This window comes from Phoxinus phoxinus (genome assembly GCF_949152265.1).
Source record: "Phoxinus phoxinus genome assembly, chromosome: 7".
Lineage (NCBI taxonomy): Eukaryota > Metazoa > Chordata > Actinopteri > Cypriniformes > Leuciscidae > Phoxinus > Phoxinus phoxinus.
In genome coordinates this window covers 14,042,279-14,062,297 of record NC_136882.1, presented here as the reverse complement: position 1 = coordinate 14,062,297, position 20,019 = coordinate 14,042,279, and the positions used below count along the sequence as shown (strand labels likewise).

At 37.6% G+C, this 20,019-nt stretch overlaps 1 long non-coding RNA gene across 1 annotated transcript in view; it reads right to left on the bottom strand.

The window, feature by feature from the left end:
• The window catches only part of LOC307001758, a 75,232-nt gene extending 56,561 nt beyond the window's left edge, over window positions 1–18,671 (bottom strand). Inside the window, exon 1 of the long non-coding RNA XR_013798315.1 lies at window positions 18,370–18,671. This is a non-coding gene — a long non-coding RNA (uncharacterized lncRNA). The remainder of the gene's footprint in view (window positions 1–18,369) is intronic.
• Window positions 18,672–20,019: the final 1,348 nt, after the last annotated feature.

Here is a 20,019-nt window from a genome sequence, read left to right as displayed (position 1 = left end):
AGTGACGTCACGGTACGAAGTGACGTACCAGCGTTTGCATATGACCGCCTCCCGCACAAGACAACTACGCTTTCAGCGCTCGCCTCACAAGTGTTCAGTCGACGGACAGCGAGTGGGTCTGTGTACAGGGAAATTACGATGCCACGCAGATGTGCTGTTCCTGGCTGTGGACAAACAACATCTTTGAATACGCTGCGAAAGATCCAGTCGTCAGGGAAAAATGGATGCACTTTATTTTTTGCGGACGTCTCAGTCACGGCAGTGTTAGTTTAAGCGTGTGTTCTATACATTTGAAGGATGACCGTTTTGAGCTTTGCCAGAAAACTGTTGCTCAAAGATAAGTCCGTGCCGACTATTCTTGGCTCAACATCGACGACGCAAACTGTAAGTAATGTATTTAAAACTTTAAACTACTTTTTAAATACGCTGAAAGATCCAGTCGTCAGGGAAAAATGGATGCACTTTATTTTTTGCGGACGTCCCAGTCACGACAGTGTTCTATACATTTGAAGGATGACTGTTTTGAGGAAAAAATCCCAATATGATGCTTGGCTTTGCCAGAAAACTGTTGCTCAAAGATAAGTCTGTGCCGACTCTTCTGGGCTCAACAACGACGACGCAAACTTACTTTTTACCATGGCTAATATAAACACATTTGTATAAGAGAATCTTGAAAATATGTCGCCTTTCTAGTAGGCCTACATGTGATAGAAAATTAAAAATGTTGCCTTTATCAATGCTGCATCTTCAAATATGGCCTGTGCATGCATTTTTGTCCGTGGTACACCCTATCATTTCATTGGAATTAGTTAAATAATGTTAAACTGTTAGCAAATTAAGCTATAGGAAAATTATGTAACAATAATCCGTTTTCAAGTGTCTCGGGTTAATTTTTTTTTATTAATTCAAAATAGTTTCACTTTCCATGTGGACACGGGCTGATCCAGTCTTCGTTGTTGTGGTGATGGTTCATTTTCCTCTGATTCCGGCTCAAACATAATAAGGTTTTATCATTGCAAGAGCCATCGCTTCGCATGCATCACCCGCTATTAAACAGTTGCGCCGAATCCGCACAGGTTCTGGCTGGGGGCGTTAATAATTGATGCATAGGCACTGACGTTAGCCAATCATAACAGTGGGCGTTAACACTGAACTCTTAAAGGGGAAACACCCCCAAAACAGACTGTTTGAATCAGAGGATGAAAAACAGGGTGGGAAAAGGTCATAAATCACTACATTTTAAAAGTTTTTTGTAAAAAAAACTATAGCAATACTATATTTGCACCTAAGGGAACATAATAATAAAATAAAAAAAACCATGTCATGACCCCTTTAAAGAAAAGGACTACAACAAACGGCTGGTAGGGACTACTGGTGCATTCAAGTCCTCCTGGGAAGTTCGCACGCACGAGTTGGGAAGTCGTGTTTACGACGGCCGGTGCGTTCAAATCACTTTCGTCGGAGGAAAATGGCGGAGTACTTTCTCTTAATTAATTACACAAAAATACAGCGAGGTTCTTAAACTAGAAAATGAAGAACAAAGATTTGCATAAGGTGTGCTTTGGTTTTTTTTATGTTTTTAGTTAATTTATGAAGTATATTGTTATTTTATAATCCAATCATATTATGTGCAGGCAATTAGCTTACTGCGCTGTAAATACCTTGTATTGTGGCATTCCGCCATGTTTCTCAGTGACACGCCCACAACTCGTAAAGATGGGGCTTAGAGAAAATCCCTAGATTCCCACTGGTATTAACGACATTGTGGTGGCGTTCAACTCGTAAATACGATCTATACGAGATGACTTGAACGCACCATATAAGACATTCCTCTCGGGTTAGTGACATCATAAACCCTAAAATGTACATAAACCCCGCCCCCCGGGAACACGCAGTCCATGTTGAGAAGAGGAAAAGTTGTTGTATAAGAGTACATTTGTGAGTCAGCTCAAACTTGTTGTGTTGTGGGATGTTTTGAAACATTGTTATTCATAAAAATAAATCATGAGAACATGAACTTCATCACTGCATTTACAGGAATTGTAAAATCTTTTTTCTTATTAACTGAAGTAGCCTAACGCAATATTTTTACTCTAATAGCTTATCTTTCCCCACACATATGAACTGTGATCATGCAATAACGTTAACTTTACATCGCGATGCTGAGCTACAGTGAAATGATAGAAAAGACATTATCTGTGATAGCAATTCCCCTCATTCGCGCAAACTGGGGTAGAATGAGGCTCGCGTCTACCGCGCCGCAGGACCTCTAGACGCGCATAAACGCGTCTTTACATTGACTTAACATTGAAATCACTCGCGCCAGACGCTCAAGAGTGAGTGAGTAATCATTTAAAAATAAAATTGACTTTAATCAAACCACAGATCCGTGATAAGTTTTGTGATCCGTCTCGCCACTATGTAGGCTAGTAGGACTATGATCACTTTTAGGGGAGGATACATTTATCCCCACCGGGGATAAAAATAATTAAGCAGAGGCAGGGATACATTGACCAGAAAGGGGGAAATACCACGCATTTTACAGTTCTATGCATGTAGCAAAATATTCACAACTTGAGCTAATGGATTGTTTTTGAAAAAGGAGAGCTATATAAAATTAGCCACATTAGCTACATTAACTCTTGTTTTCTGTAATCTACGGTCACGTTTCCTTTTACGTTCTATTTTTGACTTTTTTGGCGACGATGTTTTCTTCTCCTGTGGCTTGGCATGTGTATGGTCCATAATAACAATGCAATCCAGACTTTTAAACTTGCCGGTGCAGTTTCAAGCGCCTCTTACTGCTCTGCACCTGCGTTTCTGCTGGTTTCGGCTGGCTCTGAACGAAAACGCGTTGTGGAAACGCGTTGGCTTAGTACTTTTTGTCCCTCTCTGCTATTATAGTTTTGCAAGATGGCGGAACTACATGGAAGCCTCCGTGGACCTACCCGTCCCATGTATATAAAGATAATAAATGCTTCATTTATAAGGATAAGTCAGATAATTGGCCGAGGTATTTGTACACCATTGAGGACACATTTATGAATAAAAATATTGATTTTAGATAATAAAATACCTAAAAATATACTTATTGTCCATTTAAGCAGTTTTAATGCACTTAGCTACATTGTGTTGACTTGCCATTCTTTGTTTTCAAGTGGCAGCCGTCGCAACTCTGTCGTCATGTTAAGCCCGTCCCCGCCTACTCTATACACGACGTGATTGGCCTGACCCAATTTAGGTTTTTGCAGCTAGAAGGTCTATGGAGAGTTGCTAGACTGCCCTGGCTGCAAAATACATTTTGCTGCCGCTAGGGTGCGTCTAGATTTCTAGGCTAAGTTAACTCCACATCAGCAACATAAATCCATCAACTAACCATTCAGAGACGTCCTGTTGCATTCTACATGTTGTCACTTCTTCTTAAGTCTCTCCATCTTTGTCTGACTCCGTTTTAACATTAAAGGCCGAACAGTTTGTCATTTTAGTGTGTCTAGTGTTTAGAGGTTTAGTGTTAGAGGTAATAGCACCTGCTAACACACAGAGCCATTAACGGCTCTGCTAACATACATGAGCTCTTGAAACCCCGCCCTCTGCAGCAGCTCATTTGCATTTAAAGGGCCAGGCACAAAACGGTGCGTTTTTGCAAACCCTCAAAAAGTGACAACTTTAACATTCTATATAAAAATATATGTGGGGTATTTTGTGCTAAAATTTCACACACACACACTCTGGGGACATCAGAGATTTATTTTACATCTTGTGAAAATGGCATTTTACCACCCCTTTAATGATATGAATAAAGGTGCACTCAATACGTGTTTGATCGAATTCCATTGGTTTCCATTTCCATCACTGTGAAACTAAAAACTAACTTTAAGAAAAAAATGAGCAGCCTAACAATTATGAAAAAAAAAAAAAAAATATATATATATATATATATATATATATATATATATATATATATATATTTAAAATAATACAGGTACTTTTTATATAATTTTAAATAATTATAATACTGCACATTGCTATATATGGTGTATTTACCTTCAAATAATAGTATGAGTTATAATAGCAGTAAATGTATTGAGAAGAAAAGCTGCAACACGTGTTTTCAGTAGTCCATTAAAACTCAGCTATCAGTGAAACATTTTTATTTAGTGAAACGATATATAGCCTAGATATTTTTAAATGATTATTTTTGGCAGCAGGTATATTAGACGGCTGTTACTTTAAGGCCTGATGCACATTATCCATTATACTGTTACACATGAGTTTTCTTTCTCAACAGTTTACATTCACTTAAAAACATAACTGATTGTTATGTGAATACTCGCCAAGACCAGCATTTTGACATTATTTTGTGTGTATTTGAATGTTTAAGCACATTAAGCAGTGAAAATAAACTAAATTTTGTACTGAAAGGCGGCTTTATGTGCGCACTTTGGGTGTGAGCACAAAATCTGTGCAAGGAGTAAAATCCTTAACACCAACAATATTCATCCGGAGCAAATTAAATGAGCGGAGGCAGGTTAGTAGCCTATGTAAACTCGCTGTCGGAGAGATGAGAGCGCGAGGAAGTGCTGCTGGTATCATTGCAACACATTGCATTTAGTTTATTATTTCAGATGCCTTTTTTAAAAGACTACAATTGAAAAATGTATATATTATATATAAGATTCAACCCGCCAAAGTGTCTAGTATAGGAGTGACTGAGTTCACACTGAACGCGGTTTCCCATTCCAATGCTCTACTTTTCCATTGTTTTCTATGTAAACGCGCAATGGACGGACGTGTATAACCATTGCGCTCACATCTTGCGTATTGTGCAGCGAGACACGGCGTTCTAAAATTGTGGCGCTCAAGTTAAAATCAGTTCAACTTTTTTTTTCTTTTTTTTTAGATCTCGAGACCTTGCGTTTTCAAAGCAAAAACACGTTCTGTGTGAACGCCTTACACACTACTGCTGAAATCCATCTGCATTTGACGGGTTGTCGGGTGTTAATGTCAAGCCCTGCTTATCACACCACAGGAAAATCTGATCAAATAATCTGTAGAACCATAAAGATAATCAGGACTTTACCATAGGATTGGTGGAAGGGGATAGTTGGGCCCAAAATTGGCCTGATTATCTTGAAGTGTGTGATTTGCCACTTTTACCAAATGAACATGCGCTGACTGACTGGTATCACCAATGTTTTCTCGCTCGCCAAATACCCTTATATCCCCAAACGGAAACGCATCTGATCTGCACAAATCACATACCAAGTAACATATTTTGCTTTCTAAATAGGGGAGTGGTTTTCAGTCCTTTAAGTGAAAGAAACAAAGTCACAAAGCCTTAACACTGAATGCCTCACGTAAAAGGACATGAAAAATCATAACTATTTTTAGTGAATGCAGAGACATGTGGATAACATTTTGTTGCTTACGTGAGCAACGTTTTGCAGATGTTCTACAGGAGTCGCTGGGCCTCAAGTAGGCTACTTTAATATTGGATTAGGTGTATCTAAAATGGCATCTAAATGCCTTTGACACTTGACCTCTTCATGTTGAAAAGGAGGGAATGCTGATGCAAAGTATCTTCACCCACCAGCTATAAAATCTTTATTTATTACAATGCGTTCATCAGACGATTGAGTTACAGGAAGTGTTGTCGTGAGTTTTCAGAGTTTCAAATTAAATCAGTGCTCTGTAAAAGGCACAGTGGATTCATTTATTCCTAATGTAATCACAGGCGTTTCTTCAGTTGACTTGTTTTGGGAGGCAAGAGGCTTTTTCTTTCATGTCTGTCAAGCTTTAATAGATGTCAAGTCAAATTGTATAGCCTAGTTGTGTGAAGTGGTAAATTAAATCATTCTGATTGATGAATCTAAATGTAGTGTTTAAATGAACGACAAATAAAGTGATTGGGTTGATGTGCACGTTTATGACATTATGAAATTTTAGTTAACAACTGCAGCTCGTTCTGTGTGGCATACGTCAATTATGCCATTTCTAATTCAAAAGATCCTTATAAACGCAGTCGGTTATGTCTTAAGTAAACGTAAACCATTGACAAAGAAAACGTGTAAAAGTCTATTGGATTCGTGCAGCTCTTAAAGTGACAGCAGCCTTATATTCCTGCTGCCGTCTCTATAATAATGTTAATTAGGGCTGGGCGATATGACCAAAATTTCACATCACGATATAAGTCATCTCATATCCCGATAACGATATACCTTTTCTGTAAATTCAATCAATTAATAGTTTATAAAAAAATTAAAATAATAATTATATATATATATATATAGGCCTATATTTACCACATGGAAAATATTTTCTTTTATCAACTAAAAGAATAGTTGATATATATTGAGTATATATTGAGTATATAGGCTATTAAGTATATACCGTACTCAAATGTATGTGATTTATTTTTCTCCCTTTATTTAGAACTTCTGGGCAAATGTTTGATTAAGAATGTAGAAATAGAAAATATGAATGAAATATCAAACACTTTTCAAAAACAACTGATTACAGGCCCAACATAAAATATTGCTTTATAAAATGCCAAATGTAAACATTTGAATCTGTTCAATGAACGAAAACAAACAAACAAGATTTTGACAGGAACATAACCAGAAACGGAAACAAAATCAAATGTAATTGTTCTGAACAGACATTGAAATTGCCATTAACCAGTTAATAACGTTATTTTATCGTTCTGTTAAATATTTAGATTTTTCAACCAATCACAAATTCAAATAGTACAGACTGTGCAAATGTGATAGACTATTACATCATTTTTCCTTACATATTATCAGTTTAGACTTGGAAGGGACTAAAATATAGGCTAGAAGACCGTTTTGGATCGGTTTAATATGTTAACATTTTTTCTTTTTCTTTTTTTTCAAACATTGCTATAGGCTAATTCAGTTTTTTTGGCCTAGTAGAACTTCACAAAGCAACAACAGCTTAATGCAGAGTAACATGAGGAAAACTCTGATGCAAAATTACATCAGATATGAAAACACATCCATTCCCCAGACAGCGGCAACATCAGACTCACAGAAATATTTGATATGGCCCTGAGGATCATGGGTAAAAGTTTCTTCTGCTATTGTCTTCTTAGCATTAGAGTTTAAGAAAATAGGTTAAGCTATCAAAACTCAATTGTTTTTAGATATTAGATATGGGATTTTGACTCATTTTTCTTTCATGTTATTTTTCCATTTTAAGTTGTAAACAGATAAAGACATTACGTGCACAACGTGCGTGTGTGTGTGGTAACAGGACACATGCAGGACATGTTGTTCAAATTATGTGGATCAACAGAGAATTTCTTGATGTTTTTTCATGTCTTTTTATTTCATAAAGAACCACAATGACATGAATCTCCAGCCTGGCATTTCACCCAGGACAGAGGTCAGATCATACGCACAGACGACGATTGCTTAGATCATTCTTGGTCTTTGTGGACAAACGCTTTGGCAATGTGATTGACTCTGACGTTTGTAAGATTGTGTAATGTCCGTTTCAAAGAAGGAATAAATGTGAATGTTTGTGTTTGTTTATGCATGCATAGAAGATTTTGCAAAGGCACTACAATTCCACAACAGAGGCAATAAGATAAGGCGTGTTACAATATGCAGTTAATTATCAGATACACCTGGGTCAATACAGTAAGGCTAATCTGGATCTACAGTATGTCCCTTTAACCCTATAGTCCAAAGCTTTGCTTTTGAAACTATTGTAGCTTTACACCAAACGTTTTCACTTGGTCCAAAAGTTCACTTTGAAATATCTGCTTGGTATTGTTTAGGATGATCAACTAATCATACAGACCGAGTTCAACTACTAGAATGCTTATCTATTTTTTTTGTTTGAATAGATAGCCTAAAATACTAGGGGTGTAACGATATCCTCAAGTAACGATTATATATACTACGATATTGAATTCACGATACGATATTATGGCGATACTCCAAGACATATGGTTAAAGGTTAACAAAAAAATATACTGTTGATTAAATTGCTAAATTTGGTATTACATTGTGAGTGAATATGAATAGGCTTGGACTTGGTGCTGGTAACCCAATGCACAGGACAATGGTGACACCAGCATACAAATATTCATGCTTCTGAAGCTGAAAATTACAGATTTATTTTAGATGAATATGATTTCACTCTGTCACTGGCTAGATACATTTAAAATAATGTAGGCCACTTTTTACTTGTAACAAGACATTTGGCATTGCAGGACCCACAAATATTCCCCCATTGCATTATTATACATTAAATTCAACATTAAATAGTTTAATGTAGTACTGACTGACACAAAAACTCAGAAAACGTTTTATTTTGGGCGAACTATACACAATACAAACTGTCACTATCCACAATACATAGTTGCATTTTTGTATTGTGATACATTGTGACATGATATAGTTACACCCCTATAAAACACGGTTTATTTACTATGAAATATATACTATACTATACTATTTAAAACCTAAGAAAAACCATGAATTAGTGTCAGGTGGACATGACTTTTAATCAGCCTTATGACAATTGGTCAAGTCAATTTTAAAAATGGCCATTGGACAGGCCATACGTGTTGCCCTGCCTACGACCAGAGACACTCGGATAGGCTCCAGCCTCCTAGCGACCCTAAAGGAGGACAAGTGGTTTGGAGAATGAATGAATGGATAAATGTTTTTCTATATCTGTAGTTCTTGTACTGCCTCCATTTCCTGAAGACCTGCATGGCTATTTGGTGTACAGGGTAAACTCGTATCACAGTCATGTGTGTACATATACACACCCGTCACGCGGCCAGTGTTTTTCATGTGTTTTGAAGTTTTCCTAAAATAATTAGTTTTATGACTCTCTGCTTGTGACTTGAATGTTGTCATATGGGCATGGGCGGTTTCCTGTTCATAATATAATATGAATAACTATTTTTACTCAATAGTACATACATTATATACCCATACTTCATGTGATCTGATTCACATTTTCTGACACATGACACATAACTCTCCATGTTGTTGTCTTGTCATCTGATTTGTTTCGGTTACAATCAATTAAGTTACAGATATATTTGCACCAAAATACACAAAATAAATTCGACTCGCTGCCTTCGACGTCAACAACAGAAGATTTTGTTTTCTCCCTTTATAAGAGTTTATTGATCTATTTTTTTTCTTCTTCTGAAACTAGCATTTTATTAGGCTACTTGAATTTGGCATTGTTGTTCTATGTTCATTGTTTTTATATGCTCTCCAGACCTTGTCAGAACAATCTTGCATCAGACCAGTTTAGAACTACTGCATTACATAAAGTGTATGGGTAAAAAAAACATAGTAATGTGAATATTTATTATATATATATATATGATATCACCTTTTTTTAAGATTTACATTTAAGAATGTATACTTGGATTAGTGTACGGTGGGTGGTGCTTACATGTGCATTAGATTAGGAATCATACATTATTCACTTAATATGCATTAGCTTCATATTCATGCACACAGTTTAAATTTGATCGGTTTCAGAGCCTTAAGGGCAGAGAACAACAAGTATAATTAAAGCTGCAAGCAGCGATTGCGGGCCCAAGCCGGTTGCACCGCCACCCTGGTGCCTTTAGTTGCACTAAAGGCACCGGGTGGCGGTGCTACCGGCTTGGGCCCTCCATCGCTGCTTGCATATGCTTGGAAACATCACAGTGGAGCGGTGCTTACTGTGAACGGTACGAACTGTACAACTGACTATTTAAACAGAGCAGTGTAATTTTTTTATGTTAGGTTGACTATTTTATTATTCAATTTTATTAAGGCTATAATGAACATGCTGCGATGTCAAGATTGGAATGCTGTTTGTGTGTGTGTGTGTGTGTGGCTCGATCGAATGGAGACATAAAAACATACTCCGTCATTTTGTTCACACAGGACATCATTCAAAGTGTTTCTCTATATTTGTGTACACTCGCAATAAAGCACAACAGTGTGCTTTTGTTAAACTATAAACTCTTGTCAAACTGTAACCTACAACTGTCACTAGGGGTGTGCGATATTACGATTTTTGATCGTGGACGATTAAAATGTCTCCACGATCTGCTTTTGAAGAAATATCGTAGGATCGTCCATTTTATCAGTTTGCATTTCTGGCGCCTCCGTCTCAACATACTGTACAGCGCGACGTATATCCACATGAAATGCAGCAGAGGAACGGGACACTGTAGTTCATAAAAAATGAATTATTTGCATGTGCTTTAAAGCCTTGGCGGTTAAACATGTCATTCGCTGCTGATGCGCTGTTCTAACGGGCGCTTTTCTGAGCGCAATAGACCCGACGCGCGCATGCACTAAAAGCCTGTCTAACAGCACCCGTTACTGAACTAAGTTATCTTATTGCGCTAATACTGTCAAATACACACAAGGTTTACATAAACAAAGTTGGTTATGTCTAAAGTGAAAGAACAATAGAAAAAATGAAGAAAAAATCTGCCTTGTCAAATGCGTGTAGACTCGTTGCGCGCAGATCTTAAAGTGACAGTAGCCCTAATAGTAAACATGCAGCCGCTTGTCCTTAAAGGGACAGTTACCCAAAAATAAAAATTCTGTCATTATTTACTCACTCTCTAATGTTGTTCCAAACCTGTATTAATTTATTTCTTGTGCTGAACACAAAATAAGATATTTTGAGGAGTGTGGCTAACGGTTGCTGGTCCCCATTAATTACCATAGTAGGAAAAAACTATTATGGAAGTCAATGGGGTACATCAACTGTTTGTTTACCCACATTCCTCCAAATAACTTTTATTTTCAACAGAAGAGGGAGACTTATTCAGGTTTAAAGCGGCTTGAGAGAATTTTAATTTTTGGGAGAACTATCCCTGTTAATAAAACCACAAAATACAAAGAGCATCTCACTCACTCTTGACTGAGAACTTTAATAGTCGCTTTAATAAGAATCAATGTAAAATGTATATAGTGAAGTCGATGTTGTGTTTTATTTTCATATTTGTTAATTTAATTACTTTCTTCAATGCTGTTAAATACACCTGTAGCTGAAAAAATAAAGCACTGTTTTTTATTTGTATATTAAGTTGTGTATGTGTATCTTTGTTCTTAATTTTTAATAACAAAGACAATGACAAATATTTTTTATCTTCGCCACTTTGGAACATTAAAATAGGGACATTAGTTTGGCTGTGATGCTCAGTCACTTGCAAAATAGTAAAACCAACATGAAAAGGAATCGTGATAAAATCGTGAATCGTGATTTTCCTGAAAAAAATCGTGATATGATATTTTTGCCATATCGCCCACCCCTAACTGTCACCCAACCAAAATATCACACACACACACACACACACACACACACACACACACACACACACACACACACACACACACACACACACACACACACACACACACACACACACACACACACACACACACACACACACACACACACACACACACACACACACACACACACACACACACACACACACACACAGAATGGCAGAGAGACAGAGAGAGACACAATCCACATTCAAACCACAATATCTGACTTTCTGTTGGTCGGAGCTAATGACTGTAAATTAGAAAGTTGTTCGGCTTGATAAGATCAATATACACGCTGAGTTTTGTAACTGTAGGTAAAACTATAACTAAGTTATAACACACTTTATGCATCCTTTTTTAATCATACATTTGTTTCCTCGCCACGGCCAAACCGTTCGAGATATCAAAAATCCCCTGGCAATTTATCATCTTCCATGTCTTGACTTCATGCTGACCGAGTTTCGTGGTCATCGGATGAATTCTCTAGGAGAAGTGTTTCAAATGCGAGAGCAAGCGTTCTCCAATCAACCCGTAATAGCCGACTTCCTGTTGGGCTGGCGTAAAACTTGACCCAGGGAAAGTTGTTCGGCCCGATTAAATCTATATGTGTACCGAGTTTCATATTAATTCATGCAAGCGTGTTTGATATACGGACAAGTGTTCGAATCCCATTCCAGGGGGCGCTGTCGAGCCCCCCTGCCACGCCCGGGTACCAGCTTCAGCCCGGCCCTGATGGCCGCGGATTCTGACCTGTGTGCAAAATTTCAAGAGTTTTCGAGCACGTTAAGGCCCTCAAAAGTGCCAGAGATTTTGCACACAGCAGAGAAATGGTTAAACTAAATTAGCCCCCCTCCTCACACACACTCACACACACACACAGAGGGGCAGAGGGAAAATGCTCCAAAAAGTACACATTCAAACCAAAATATCTGACTTCCTGTTGGTCGGAGCTAATGACTGTAAATTAGAAAGTTGTCCGGATCGAAGAGAAGAATATACGTACTGAGTTTGGTTACTGTAGGTAAAACTAATACCTACAGGTATTAGTCACCTTTAATTGACTAAAGGTGGCGCTACTGAGCCCCTTACCACGCCCGTTTCTGAAACTTTGCACATGTCTATTAGACAATAAATGTGATAGGCATGTTGAGTTTCATGCAATTTGATGTATGTTAAGTGCCTCAAATTCATCCAAAAATAATATAAAAGTTTAAAGCGTTGCCATGGCGACAGTATTAAAGATATCAATAATCCTTTCACAGGTCTACATCTGTCGTGTGTTTACATTATACAGATGAAGTTTGAAGCAAATCGGGTAAAAAGAAGAGGGTGAATTCAAAGCATTTTGAAAGTGACACACTTCCTGCTGCCAGTTGGTGGCGCTATAACTTTGACTCACAATAGTCACATCCATATGATCGGCCTCTTACAGCGAACACACTGCTGAAGTTTCATCAAGATCAATTAATGTATGAGGATGTTATAACACACTTCCTGTTTCCAATATTCGCCATCAATTCGTTTCCTCACCACGGCCAAACCCTTCGAGATATCAAAAATCCCCTCGCAATTTATCATCCTCAATGTCTTGACTTCATGCACACCGAGTTTCGTGGCGATTGGTTGAATCGTCTAGGAGGAGTATTTTAAATTCCATTACATGCGTTTTTAAACTACGCCAAATAGCCGACTTCCTGTTGGGCTGGGGTAAAAAGTCAGAGCATGAAGGATATATGAACCGCTGAGATCTATAAGTGTACCGAGTTTCATATTATTTCATGCAAGCGTGTTTGATTTATGGACCAAGTTTTTGGACCCCGTTCCAAGGGGGCGCTGTCGAGCCCCCCTGCCACGCCCGGGTACCAGCTTCAGTCCGGCTCTAATGGCCGCGGGTTCTGACCCGTGTGCAAAGTTTCAAGAGTTTTTGAGCACGTTAAGGCCCCCAAAAGTGGCAAAAACCTTGAAAAAAAATTATTATAAAGAAGAAGAAGAAGAAGAAGAAGAATAACAAAAAATCCTTAGAAGAACAATAGGGCTCTGCGCCCTTTCAGGGCTTGGGCCCTAATAACTATATTAGAGTCCACATCAATGCGCAATATCATTTTGTTTATCCAAAGTGTGCGGTGCAGTTTTGTCTTCTGCCACTTTAAATTCTTGAGCTCTTTAAAACAAGATTGATTCTGATTGGCTGTTAATTTTTATCGTTTGAAAGTGAATCCAACTAGGCTATATCATTTATCTCTAGCGTTATAGTTTTGGTGTGGACAGTTATTATTTTGCATTTAGAAAGATTTTTTAAATATCCTTGTATTATACTTTTTATAATTATCGCTGTAGTTATTGTCCTTGGTGTGAATGGGCCTTTACTCATGTTGACCCAAGACAAATTTGGTTTTGATTAAAAAAAATAAGTTACCATATAATGCACATTTATTGTGTGAACAAGCACATCAGCGGATGCAGTTCTAAATGCAGGAGTATGCGGCTGTTTTTATGTACTTCACTTGCAGCTGATTGGAGGCCCATAAACTCTACTGACCCTAGTCTACCACTCACACTCAAAACACACGACTGCACACTTCACCTTATTCATATACGGCCTGTCAAGTTCAGGCATTTATATTGCTGTTAAGGTTCAATATATGTTTGCGCACGCATGAAAACACTGCAACACCAGTTTCAATAAATGTCCAACCTCGGAATTTCAATAAACCTACTTGTATTTGTTACTGCCTGGGTTAACGGTGGACAACAAGTGCTGACAGAAACGTATTGGTTTTCCAGCATCACCAACATGCTCTGCTAGTGTGATAGCTTTAAGCGCTGCTCTTTTGATTTGAGATTTTTTTCCTATCAATCTATCAGTAATTTTTCCATCCTACTTTCTTTGCAGTTGGATGGCTCTGAAATAGGATGGCACATAAGCTTTTACAAATTGGATTAGCACTTAAAACGCATCCAAGAACAAAGGGGGCTGCTGATCATGATAAGATGCTGGGGATTTTGTGAAAGCATGTCAAATTTAAGGAACAAACGAAAGATGAATCTAACTACAAGGGCCGCAAGTGAAAAGTTATTCGGATTGCGTGTTTCTTTCATTAAAGTTGTTTGCTGACTTGAAAGCTGTCTGCGTGTGTGTGTGTGTGTGTGTGTGTGTGTGTGTGTGTGTGTGTGTGTGTGTGTGTGTGTGTGTGTGTGTGTGTGTGTGTGTGTGTGTGTGTGTGTGTGAGATAAGCCAGCCAGGTGGAGATGACAGAGGTAGCCAACATCCTGGATAGCAACATGTAGTTAGCTAATAATACAAAATATTGCAGCATTTAGCAGTTTTCCTTGCATATCTCATGTGACAACAAACAGAATCTAGTCATAGCATCATAACATAAGTCAGTCTTTACTTAATCGCTCAATGAAACTGCACCTGTCAGAAAAGTGTTTGTAATTGTATTCCTCATTCACTTGTGTTTTGGTGGGGGGGTTTTTTCTTCACATATTTGTCACCACATAGGTCTATTTCTTTTTCAATCCATCTTTGCTTTAGACATTTTACTAACTATATGCAGCTAACTTTGAAACTACGTCGTCAACTACCAGTCATTATAGTAGACGGTTTGCTTAGGCCCATTTCATTTTTGAAGCTCCTCCACCAGACATTCTACTGACTAAAAGTAACTTTGCAACTACATGTCTGTCAACTTTTGTACGCGTTGAATCCATAGTTAGTAAAATGTGGGCCGGATCTGAGCCAACACTATGTTGCTGTCTGAGTATTGTACTAACCCTCACCTAACAGTCTACTAATACTTGAATGACTGTAGTTGACATGCAGTTGCAAATTAATGAGAGTTAGTTGATATTTAGTTGCAAAGTTAAAGTTAGTACTAGTAGTAGCCTATGTCTAGTGGACTATCGCAATAAAGTATAACTGCAATGAATTGCTCACATCAGCAATTCAGCATGGGTCAGAAAACAATTCTTATAACTGAACTCAAGCCGTGTCATGCTGCTATCCTAATAAAATTATTGCCAAAGCCAATTTTACTCACATCTGTTAGTGAGTGTTCATTTGACTTTGAGTGTCCATGCTATTTCCACTTAACATCAATACACACATGTGTGCAGTACATCTCCCAGGATGGTGCTTTGACCTTTGAATGCAGCTAAAGGGCATCAGATGTGTGACTAGCTGTGAGACCCCAGCAGTGGCATTTCAGGACTGACAGTGAAGTGGATGCAAAGCACGAGGCAGACGGCGATGACTGGAAGTGTTGGAGATGGATGTGGATATGTATCCTCAAGAGTGAAATATGACTGTGCACTTAGCAGTGTTTTTGTGGTTCGATCTCATGATGTTGGTTATGCGAAGAATGAAAGTGAAAGAGATTTGGCTTGTGTTTAAGCCACATGAAGACTGCAGCAAAACAATTCCACCCCGCCCAGTTCACTTGAGTTCAATAAAAAAAAATGTGTGTGAAATATACAGTATGTATTGTGGAATCTTCTATATTAAAGGTGCTGTAATGGGTCAAAACCACTATAGTCAAGTCATCTTTATTTATATAGCGCTTTTAACAATGTAGATTGTTTCAAAGCTGCTTTACAGAGATAAACGTATAATTTAAGGTAACAGATTGTTTTGGCTTTATAGCGGTTCTTGAATAATGTTACTTTCCTGCTAAAGTTAGTTTTGATTGATTCACTTCCGTCGAAAGGAACATTTGTTATTAAATTAGGGACCCTCTACCGCATGGTGTTGCCATATGGCAACGTACTCTTTCTGTTAATTTCCTTGCCACTGTCTCTTTAAGAAAACATTCTCGTGTTTTTTGTTGGAATGAGAAGACCTTAGTTTAGCCAATGATGTGCTTTGGTTAAGTCACATGACATGCAGGTTTTTTTTCTGGCGCGATTTATGACAGACTGCGTCTCTTGTCGGTAGTTTCTGAAAGCAAATTTAAACATCATTCAGAAGCAAGGACCAGCCCATATCACAAACACACAAAAAACGGAAACTTCACCTCAGGTAAGTTATGATGACATTCACCACTCAAAAAAGTTTTTATGAAATTAGTTTTTGGTAAATCGATCAAATGTCTGTGTTGCCAAGCGGCAACACTGTGCGATAGTGGAATGACATTATTGCAATAGTTCAGCTAGCCAGAAAGGTCAGCTGCAATCTGTTAAGCTGTAACAATAACAATATTAATGCTAGTGATATAATGTTTATTAGTCATATGTTAAGGACTGCCTAGGCATTTGTATTATGGAAAAAAATCATCTAATTTACATGGCATTTTTACTTTTGATTAGATACAGTATGAATACAGATATATCAGATATACAGATATGTGTGTGTGAGATGGGTAGGTTTAGGGCTAGGGTTAGTGTAAGAGGAGAGAATATACAGTTTGTACAGTATAAAAACAATTACGAGTCCCCACAAAGATAGTGAACCAGACATGTGTGTGTGTGTGTGTGTGTGTGTGTGTGTGTGTGTGTGTGTGTGTGTGTGTGTGTGTGTGTGTGTGTGTGTGTGTGTGTAGGTTTGTACTTGTGCAGAAAGTGACAAAGAGACAGAGTTATGGGTCAGGTCAAAGAATAGGTCCAGAAATCAAATCATCCGTAGATTTCTACATGGTTTTCACATAACATTAATGCATGTTTGCTTATGTTTCATTAGATCAAGAAGAGGTTAGAGCTGCCCAGTGCCCACCATTCCAAAAGAAGCCGTTCCAGGATGGAATGTTGAATTTCCATGAACTGCAATGTTTTTATGTAAATGTTTTTATGTCAATGTTGTATGATACATGATGAACATTATTATATTTGTTACTAACTGTATACATTTGCAATTGAATAATATTAATAAAAAAAATTATGAAATTCAAAGAATATAAAGCATTATTCAGTTAAAAAGAATGGAATAAATAGAATCAGTTGGAAGAATCATTTGTTGGAAAGTATGTATAAGGTGTTGTTTATAAGTACTGTGTTAAAGCTTATTATAGCACAAATTGAATCAACACAAACAACAAAAATATTAACTTTAAGTAAATTTACACTTATTCTAAGTCATTTCCACTATTGTATGTTGTTGCCATATGGCAACATATCATAAAGTACCTTAGAATAATATTTTTTCCAAAAAAAAATTCTACAGCACTTCAAGTTAAGCCATTCTAAGAAAAGAAAAAGAGTCAAATATTTTTTTTATAGGTCTAGCATAATGCGTGCGGTAGAGGGTTAAATTAGGGGCCGCTAAGACGACACCGTTCTCTCAACACAGACTTTAAACGCGAACCTGTGAGAAACGCTGATGGCGCTCACGTGCGCATCAAGAATGAATAGTTATGTGCGTTTGAATATATGTGCGCATGTTTGTAATTCTCTACAAACCATGCCTAAACAAACTATTTGTTCTGCCAATAAATCTGATACAGAATTTTATTTTATCACTACGGGGGAGATACGCGAATTGTCAACAATGCTTATCTGTAGAGTGGTAAAGGGATAGGCACTTCAGCACTGCATTGTAAGTATAGTGAACCGTGACACTTGAACCGTGGCCCTCTCACCCCCTTCAACTCAACCTAAAATCAGCATAGCTTACGGTGTCCTCTTAAAAGTCATGCATAAGTTACCTTTTGACAAGAAATGCAACAAACAGTCATCAGCACAGTGAGTTTGAGATGAAGACAACAATCAAACAAATGTAAATGTATCCTCATTATAAATAATTGCATCATCACACAACCGTGTGCATTGCAACACAATATGACAAATGGCCAGGTTGCAAAACCAAAACATATGACACACAAAACCAGAAAACACAGAGCTGACACCTGACAGCACTCAGACCAAGGAAAATTAGCAACAGACACTTCCGCATCAAAGACAGTGAACGTCGCGGCATTTTTACAGATTTACCAGTAATTCTGCAAAATGACTGTTTTCTCAAATAAAGCTTAACATAAAACAGTGACAGGGCAGAATAAAATAGGTTGGCATGTGACCAATTAGATTTTAAATAACTTACCCAAACAGCACAATTCTAGCCGTAAAACTTTAGCTTTTGGTTGATGCTGTCATCCAGGGGTAAGCTTATCGCTTTAACTGCTGGGGTTGAAATGCTTTAAAAAGCGTTGGCTTTCTGCAACAAATTAAGCTCTGGTGTAACTCATAGGTGTAACTAGGTCTTCCTTTGCCGATTAACTCCATCTTTTCTTTAAAAGTTTATCTATCAAAACGGTGTGGATAATAAATTAGCAACTATGTGCTCCTCACTAACATGCGTTTTCTTCTTCTTCTTCTTTTATTTTAATGGCGGGCTGGTGTCATGAGAACATGCCGCCACCTACTGTTCAATTTAATTAATCGTATTTATTTAATTAATTAATTAATTAATTAATTATTAATAATAATAATAAATCATTATAGATGTTTATTAGCAATTTATGAATTCCAAAAATAACATTAGATCTGCTGACTTTTTAAATTACCGTAGTAGCCTATTTAATTTTTTTCAAAATATACGTTTTACAAGAGTTTCGACCGTCTCTGAGGGCCGAGAGGGCCCTGGCGGTTCCCCTTAGCACTAAATAAGTAATAATTGGATCTGACAAGTTAATAAAACTTAGTTACTCGCCACGTGCCCATGTAACTTTATTAGGAACTGCAACATTATGTGGTTAAAATGGAACTGTAAGAGCGCTAGTCTGACCCTCACTGATGTGAAAGCAAACACATACAACAAATCTTTTGCAAACAATTTGATTATTTGCCAGTTTGATGCCTCCTTTATGCATACGGCTGTAGGTGTTTAGTGAGCCTGATGCCATCTGACATGTTCACATCTTTGATCTGCTCTCTCAGGTATTTCCTTGGTTTCTTCTGAAACTCAAAGAGAATTTCTCAAGTTTCCACTGGATTCACCGGAACAAAGCAGCGGGATGATTTGCATTTAAGTGGCTAAATGTAAACCTCATGAACATTGTTTACGACAGGGTTTCTGCGATGAGAAGATTAGGTTTGCCTCCTGGGAACAGAATGATGTCATGGGAAAAACGAAACAAGGAACCACACCTGCAGTCCTTAATGGAATGTTGCGACTGTAAAGAGCAGCTTGTACTTTGGACAGGAATCTTTACAAAGGAGTCCATTATTAAGAAAATGTGAAATAAATATACAAGAACAACAGTAAGACAAATGATGGCGTGGTTATATTGATGAAGATGGTTGTCTTTATCATTATTTTTATTATGATTAACAGCAGTAGTATTGTTATTTGTAGTACTAAAGCAAGCATTGCTATGCTATTGCTCTTACTTGTGGTAACATTAGCAAAATTTTCCACCAAAAGAGGTCCACTGGCGGTCCACTGAAGCACCACTTACATAGACGTCACTTTCACACAAAGCAGCTTTCTGTTGGTCAGCGAGGAAAATGGTCTTCAGATCCAATGCATAATCTGTGTGGGGACATTTCATGCCCTTACGTGAAATTATGGATCGCATGGATTCCAATTGAAATGACTGGATTTCAAAAGAGCAACTTAATATGACCACAACTTTAAGGACATGAGTAAACCCCTTAACTTTATAATATAAAGGCATTTTAGAGCCATTTAAGAGGATTTAAGGCATGTTCGGTGCAATAAACGTTTTAATTTCATAAATAATACCTTCAT